We start from the raw sequence: 9,085 nt of genomic DNA, 5'->3' as shown, positions 1-9,085 counted from the left end.
AAAAGACTCCAAAGCTTGAAAAAAAAACTGCACAACCAACACGCATAGCTTATGCAATATCACGGGAAGCACCTGGAACCACTAATTTTGCATGGAATCTGCATAAAAAACTTGCACAACCTGTGCAACTCTTCATAATGAGCTGGCAGAAGATTCCCTCACATGAACTTCACCTCAAACACACCATTTTAGGGCTACTTGTCAGAAAGATATAAATAGGTCCTTATCCCATTTCAGAAAAAAAAAAAAAAGAAAGTGGAGAGAGGCAGAGAAAACATCAGAAAACAGAGCAAGGGGGCGCCACTTCCCTTTTCTGGATCAGATTTGGCTTCTTCTTTTCTTCCCTATTTCCTATCTTTCTTATATTGGGTTTCTTAGTTCTTAGCATAGACTCAAGTTTTATTTCCATATTTACTTAGAATTTATTGTAAATATTATGGATAGTGAGTAGTTTTAATTAGATTTTGGAGTTGGGATATAATATTTGAGATATTTTATGGATTTTGATTGGGTAATCCATATTTTGTGGTTTTAATGAAGTTTTATTCATTTCTTGTGTGCTCAATGACATGCTTAGTGTAGGATCCCATTAAGTATTGTTCTTAATCCATAGTTGAAGCACCGAAAGGAGAAAACCTTGTGATAGATAATCAAGAAATTGGACTTAATTAACTTAGATCTAGAAATAGACTAAGAATTAAGAGGATTTACAGATTAATTAAGAAACTTAATGGGTCTTGATTAATTTTAACTCCACGAAAGTAGGATTAGATTGATTAAGGCACTCTTTGTCTCACTTGAAAAAGTATTCAAAGGATTTAAGGATTAATCTCTTTAAACCCATAAATTCCATAAGATTGGATAACCAATTTAAAAATCCCAAAATAGCTTGAATATGAACTCCCAAACTCCGGAATCGCCCCTCTTATCATTGTTAATTTCTAATCAAATTTAATTGCTTGCCATATTTCAATTTGCTTATTTTAATTTGCTACAAATTTAGTTGAATCTTTACATTGTTGATTAGATTATTAATTTTGTATATATAGATTTTACACTTCAATGTCTATCAATCTATTGCTTGAATTTCAAAAATAGTTCAAATTAGTAAATTTTTATATCAAAAATTCAATCATTAACACAACTCTTTGTGGGAACGATATCTTTTCTATATTACTTGTACGACCCGTGCACTTGCGGTTGGGCCACATCAAGTTTTTTGGCACCGTTGCCGGGGAGTTATTTGTTTAATATTGAATTCTTGATTATTTTAGTTGTTTATAGTTTTTTTTTTTTTACTTTTGTTATCTTTTCATTTTTTGTGTTTGTTTGTTCTTTTTAGGTACTCTTAATCTTTTATGAGAATAGCTAGAAGCACAAGTGACACATCCTTATTGTTTAATCCTGAAATTGAGAAATTTTGTAGAGCCAACAAGAAAGAAACCAGAAAAAGGAAAGAAGTCTTGAGGGCAACTGAAATTGAAGCAGAAATGGCTGATGAAAGATTAGAATTGGTGGTCGTAATGCTGGAAATGATCGAAACAATGAAAATACAGCCCAAGGTGAAGAGGTTGTAAATGTTAATGTGCCTAGGGGAAGTATGATGGATCATGCATTTCCTCATTTTGATGACTTGAGAGAGAGTGTAGCAAGACTAAGAATTGATGCAAATAGTTACAAGATGGATTTTGGGGTTCTTCAAATGATTCAAAATTCCCAATTTGGTGGACATCCTTCCGCAAATCCACACACACATCTAAAGAAGTTTGCTATGATTTGTGATATGCAAGAACAACCTGGAGTATTTGATGATGCAGCAAGATTGAAGCTATTCCCATTCTCTTTGAAGGATAGAGCATTGGATTGGCTTGATTCTTTACCTCACAACTCTATTACAAATTGAGAGCAACTCACTGATGCATTTCTTGCACAATATTTTCCACCTAGAAAAACTCAAGAATTGAGGAATCAAATGACAGCTTTCAGACCAAGAGAAGATGAAACTCTCTATGAATCATGAATGAGATGGAAGGAATTAGAGAGACAATGTCCACATCATGCCATTCCAAAATGCATCATAAACCAGAATTTTTACACCAATGTTACTCTTGCAATTAGAGGGATTATTGATGCTCAAATAAGAGGAGAATTGATTATGAAGCATAAAGATGAAGCTTATGAGCTATTGGAGAAACTTGCAAAGAATACTCATCTTTGGAGTAGTCTAAGAGGACCAGCTCCAACTCAAAAGAGGCAAGCTGCTGGAATGTATGACCTTGATCCATTCAACATGATTAATGCAAAGTTTGATGCACTTACAAATGTTTTGGCAAAGGAGATTGTGGAAACCCATATACATTTATTATTTATTATTATTTTATTTTAATAAGCTAACAATAATTTAATATATTTATAAAATATATATATATGTTATTTTTGAAATTAAATATATATCTGCAATCTGAACAATCCAGTTTAATAATAACTCTTATCCCATTATACACCTAATAGAACTCTTGAAATATATATATACCCTAATCATCTCTTCTGCTAAACTTTGCTCTCAAAACCTGGTTGTCACCTCTATCAAATATTCTCAACAGAGAATCCCTAAATTTTTCCTTCTCTATTCATCACATTCGATTCTGTTTTCAAGGTAAGAATTCTCATTCCTTATTCAATAATGGGTGAATTTAATTTTATTTTATTTTCTTGATCTGTTACAACTACTCTAAAAATTTATTTTCGATCATTGATATTAAATTGGATTGATCGTAATCATTATTAGATAATAATTGATTATTATATATATATCTTTGTACCTTCGTCCACGTCCGTATATATATATAAACCCTTTATTTTCTGTTCGTCCCTTGATCCCCTTTTATTCTCTGTTCGTCCACGTTCTTCCATATATATATATATATATATATATGTCCAACGAATTCGTCCACATATGTCCAACGAATTCGTCCCCCCTGTTCGTCTATCCAATATATATATATATATATATTAAAATTATTTTATTTTATTATTATTTAATATTTTTCTTTTATATTTTGGGTATGTAGGAGATTCAAATATTTATTCTGTCAGCTGAAATTGTCTCTCTTTTATTGAATCTAGCTATTATTTTGGAGATTCCAGGTGAGTGGTAATTATAGTGCATGGCACCGTTTTTGTCCCTTTTAAAATTTCTTAGCATTAAGTTTGTTATTAAATAAAATTTTAAATTAATATTTTAACAATGATTTTATATGTGATTTTCTAGAGTTTTATTTTATTATTGAATTTTATTTCGATTTTGATTAAATAATTGATTTTGCAAACTATCTCTGCATTAGACCCATTAGGATTCCGGGAACAGGCCTTTAATGTATTCATATTGATTGATATTTGACTATAAAATTTACCGATGTGTTACTTAATTTATTTGAGATTGATTTGATTTTATTGAATTGATTTGAGATTGATTTGATTTTATTGAATTGATTTGATTTATTCGACTCTCTGAAATTATTGAAATACACTATTGGAATTGCACTATCAGTTATTATTTGATATCTGAAATTTTTTATTGATTTTGATTGATTTGTACAAATTGGTTTTCTGTTTTGAATTGGTACCTGTGCCCAGTATCTGTTTCTGTTATCTGGCCCCGCCATGTGGACTATCACGATATTAGGTTGCATTGTTGAGTCATGCATCATTGCAGTTTATGGTTGCATTAGTATCATATGCATTGATATCTATGAAGGAGGAGGAAAGTATCTGATATCTGGTAGCGCGCTTACCATCTGGCCTTTGGTGATGTGGGGTATCATCACCCTGGTGCACTGTACCATAAAATTTTTATTGAATGAATTTCATATATATATATATTTTATAAAGTTATTTTATTAATGATTTTTGACAGCATGAGCATGATTTTATTGAATAGAAAATTTATTGTGAAATTAATCAAGCGTCTGCCTGTTCCTATTTCGTTGTGTGCTATAATTATCATTCACTGAGCATCTAGCTCAAACCACGTTTTCTCTGTCTGTTATCTGTTTCAGATCAGTAGAATACTTAAATTATGCGCCGGTCACGGTTCAGAATTTTGGGTCGTGACAAAGTTGGTATCAGAGCTCGGTTAAGGTCTAGTAAACTTGTGGAGCATAGGATCCTTAACGTCTTTTCAGTTTATCACTGCTTTAGATGTCTGCGTCCTTCATATCCTTTTCACCTGTCTTAATTTGGCTCACATTTTCAAATTTAATGCTTGTTTACTAAAATGAATAGGTGCCTGGGTCTGTTAGACGTAAGAGGAGAACTAGGGCCAAGGGTCTTAATGGTGCAAACCTTGATCCAACAAGGGAGATACCCCCTCAAACTATTAATCAGACATCTGAATAGACGCCTATGGCTAAGACTGGGGCACAATCATTCCTTTGTTTCTCCATACTTTTTCACGATATTTAGTACACCACCTACTTTGTTAGAGTATCCTTTATCTATATCAACACCTATAGGGGATGCAATAGACACTGATATGGTGTATAGGGGATGTATAGTTCACATTGGCGATAGGGAATTAGCTGCAGATCTTGTTTCTTTGGATATGTTTGAGTTTGATGTGATTTTAGGCATGGATTGGTTAGCCACTTATCACATTTCATTGGATTATCATAATAAAGTTGTACTCTTTAAAATTCCTGGGCAGGCAAAATTTAATTTCAGGGAGATCACAGTATAGCCTCTAGTAATCTTATCTCCGTAGTGAGTGCTAGACGATTATTGCGAAAGAGGTGTAAAGGGTATCTAGCTTATGTTAGAGATGTTCAGGTAGAAGGTGCAGGTTTGCAGAATGTTGCAGTGGTTAAGGAGCTTCTTGATGTGTTTCCAGAAGATTTATCAAGTTTAACCCCGGAGCGAGAGGTAGAGTTTGGTATAGACTTAGTCCCTGGAACTGAGCCCATATCTATGCCACCTTATCGTATGGCACCCGCAGAACTTAAGGAGTTGAAGGAGCAACTACAGGACCTACTAGATAAGGGATTTATTCGCCCTAGTGTTTCTCCATGGGGTGCTCCTGTGTTATTTGTACGGAAGAAGGATGGGTCTTTGAGGATGTGCATTGATTATAGGCAATTGAATAAGGTAACTGTGCGTAATAAGTATCCTCTTCCACTCATAGATGACCTATTTGACCAACTTCAAGGTGCAAAGTATTTTTCCAAGATTGATCTTCGATCTGGGTATCATCAATTGAGGGTCAAGAAAGAAGACATACTCAAGACGGCCTTTAGGACTAGGTATGGACACTATGAATTTCTTGTAATGTCTTTTGGTCTTACCAATGCTCCGGCCGCTTTTATGGATCTCATGAACAGAGTTTTCAAGCCTTTCTTAGATCAATTTGTTATAGTTTTCATCGATGACATTCTAGTGTACTCAAAGAGTAAGGAGGAGCATGAACAGCATTTGAGAATTGTCCTTCAGACCTTGCGAGAACACAAGCTATATGCCAAGTTCTCAAAATGTGAGTTTTGGTTAGATAGTGTGGCTTTCCTAGGCTATACAGTATCTAAGGATGGGGTGTGCGTTGATAAGAAGAAAGTTGAGGCAGTGCTTTATTGGCCTAGACCCACAACTGTGTCCGAGATTCGTAGTTTCTTGGGTTTAGCAGGGTATTATAGACGGTTTGTTCAAAACTTCTCTCATATTGCAGCACCTTTAACTAAGTTGACACAGAAGAATGTGAAATTTTAGTGGTCTGAGGCTTGTGAAAAAAGTTTTCAGGAGCTTAAGACTCGCTTAACTACAGCACCAGTGTTAGCCCTTCCATCTGGATCAGGGGGTTATGTAGTATATTGTGATGCTTCTAGGATTGGTTTAGGATGTGTTTTGATGCAACATGGACGGGTTATTGCGTATGCTTCTCCTCAATTGAAAAGGCACGAGCAGAATTATCCAACTCATGATTTGGAAATGGCTGCAGTAATTTTTGCTTTGAAAATCTGGAGGCACTATCTGTATGGTGAGACTTGTGAAATCTTCACTGACCACAAAAGTCTCAAACACATCTTTAACCAATGTGATCTCAATTTTAGGCAAAGAAGATGGGTAGAATTGCTGAAGGATTATGATTGCACTATACAGTATCATCCTGGAAAAGCTAATGTAGTGACTGATGCTCTAAGCAAGAAGTCTTCTGGTAGTTTAGCCCATATATCTACCAAGATGAGGCCTCTGATTGGTGAATTACATGGGTTGCTAGATCAGGGAGTAGAGTTTGAAATCATAGCTAGATAATTCTTAGCACATTTTCGAGTTAGGCCTATCTTGATTGATCGAATTAAGGCTGCTCAGAAGAGGGATTCTCAACTGTGTGTGATTATAGATAGTATTCATCAAGGCCAAGCTCAAGGGTTCATGTTGAATGATGATGGAGTTCTTCGTTATGGCACTAGACTTTGTGTCCCCATTGTTGATGAGTTGAGAGGAGAAATCATGGAGGAGGCACACCATTCTGCTTACACAGTACACCCAGGTTCAACTAAGATGTACCGTGATTTAAGGGAGCATTATTGGTGGGATGGCATGAAGAGGGATATTGCAGACTTTGTTGCTAAATGTTTGACTTGTCAGCAGGTTAAGGCAGAACATCAGAGACCATCTGGGTTACTTCAGCCATTGCCTATTCCCGAGTGGAAGTGGGAGCATATTGCCATGGACTTTGTTGTGGGGTTACCTAGTACACGAGGTGGTTACAATGCAATCTGGGTGATAGTGGACAGATTGACAAAATCTGCTCATTTCCTTCCTGTGAAGACTACATATGACTTTGCTAAACTTGCACAGTTGTATATAAACAAGATTGTTAGTCTTCATGGAGTTCCAGTTTCCATTGTCTCTGATTGTGGTACACAGTTTACTTCTCGATTTTGGAAGAAATTCCAAGAAACTTTAGGAACACGAGTAGACTTTAGTACTGCTTTTCACCCGCAGACGGATGGACAGTCAGAAAGGACCATACAAACATTAGAGGACATGCTTCGTGCATGCGTTATCGATTTTGGTGGCTGTTGGGATCATCATTTGCCTTTAGTGGAGTTTGCTTATAATAACAGTTATCAGGCAAGTATAGAGATGGCTCCATATGCGGCATTATATGGTCGAAAGTGCAGGTCACCAGTTTGTTGGGATGAAGTCGGAGAAAGAAGGCTTACTAGACCAGAGTTGATACAATTAACTTCAGAGAAGGTTCGACTAATTCGTGATCGACTTTTGACTGCTCAAAGTCAACAGAGAAGTTATGCTGACCCTAAGCGTAAAGATGTAGAATTTATGATTGGTGATCATGTATTTCTGAGAGTTTCCCCTATGAAAGGAATCATGAGGTTTGGGAAGAAAGGGAAGCTTAGCCCTCGTTTTGTTGGTCCATTTGAAATTTTGGACAGAATTGGAGCAGTTGCCTACCGTTTAGCTCTTCCACCTGGTTTTGCACATGTACATCCAGTTTTCCATATTTCTATGCTTAGGAAGTATGTACCAGATCCATCTCATGTTTTACAACCTCAAACCATGCAATTTAGGGATGATATGTCATATGAGGAGCAATCAGTAAAGATTTTAGATCAACAAATTAGGAAACTCCGGTCTAAGGAAGTGGCTTTGGTCAAAGTCTTATGGCATAATCACTCAAGTAGTGAGGCCACATGGGAGGCAGAATCTGAAATGCGAGCCAAATATCCTCACTTATTTGATTCTTCAGGTTAGAATTTTGTCTATTCAAATTCGGGGACCGAATTTTTTTTAAGGGGGGAAGTATGTGGAAACCCATATACATTTATTATTTATTATTATTATTATTATTTTAATAAGCTAACAATAATTTAATATATTTATAAAAAATATATATATGTTATTTTTGAAATTAAATATATATCTGCAATCTGAACAACCCAGTTTAATAATAACTCTTATCCCATTCTACACCTAATAGAACTCTTGAAATATATATATATACCCTAATCATCTCTTCTGCTAAACTTTGCTCTCAAAACCTGGTTGTCACCTCTATCAAATATTCTCAACAGAGAATCCCTAAATTTTTCCTTCTCTATTCATCACATTCGATTCTGTTTTCAAGGTAAGAATTCTCATTCCTTATTCAATAATGGGTGAATTTAATTTTATTTTATTTTCTTGATCTGTTACAACTACTCTAAAAATTTATTTTCGATCATTGATATTAAATTGGATTGATCGTAATTATTATTAGATAATAATTGATTATTATATATATATATATATATATCTTTGTACCTTCGTCCACGTCCGTATATATATATAAACCCTTTATTTTCTGTTCGTCACTTTATCCCCTTTTATTCTCTGTTCGTCCACGTTCTTCTATATATATATATATATATTAAAATTATTTTATTTTATTATTATTTAATATTTTTCTTTTATATTTTGGATATGTAGGAGATTCAAATATTTATTCTGTCAGTTGAAATTGTCTCTCTTTTATTGAATCTAGCTATTATTTTGGAGGTTCCAGGTGAGTGGTAATTATAGTGCATGGCACCGTTTTTGTCCCTTTTAAAATTTCTTAGCATTAAGTTTGTTATTAAATAAAATTTTAAATTAATATTTTAACAATGATTTTATATGTGATTTTCTAGAGTTTTATTTTATTATTGAATTTTATTTCGATTTTGATTAAATAATTGATTTTGCCAACTATCTCTGCATTAGACCCATTAGGATTCCGGGAACAGGCCTTTAATGTATTTATATTGATTGATATTTGACTATAAAATTTACCGATGTGTTACTTAATTGATTTGAGATTGATTTGATTTTATTGAATTGATTTGAGATTGATTTGATTTTATTGAATTGATTTGAGATTGATTTGATTTATTCGACTCTCTGAAATTATTGAAATACACTATTGGAATTGCACTATCAGTTATTATTTGATATCTGAAATTTTTTATTGATTTTGATTGATTTGTACAAATTGGTTTTCTGTTTTGAATTGTTACCTGTGCCCAGTATCTGTTTCTGTTATCTGGCCCCGCCGTGT

General features: G+C 34.2%; 1 non-coding gene across 1 annotated transcript; it reads right to left on the bottom strand.

The window, feature by feature from the left end:
- Positions 1–1,957: 1,957 nt before the first annotated feature.
- On the bottom strand, positions 1,958–2,064 carry LOC131169957 (small nucleolar RNA R71). The gene has a single exon (XR_009140902.1). It is a non-coding gene; the product is annotated as a small nucleolar RNA R71 (small nucleolar RNA).
- Positions 2,065–9,085: the final 7,021 nt, after the last annotated feature.

This window comes from Hevea brasiliensis, chromosome 10, assembly GCF_030052815.1.
Source record: "Hevea brasiliensis isolate MT/VB/25A 57/8 chromosome 10, ASM3005281v1, whole genome shotgun sequence".
Lineage (NCBI taxonomy): Eukaryota > Viridiplantae > Streptophyta > Magnoliopsida > Malpighiales > Euphorbiaceae > Hevea > Hevea brasiliensis.
The sequence above is the reverse complement of the archived record's forward strand: the minus strand, read 5'-3'. Positions and strand labels throughout refer to the sequence as shown.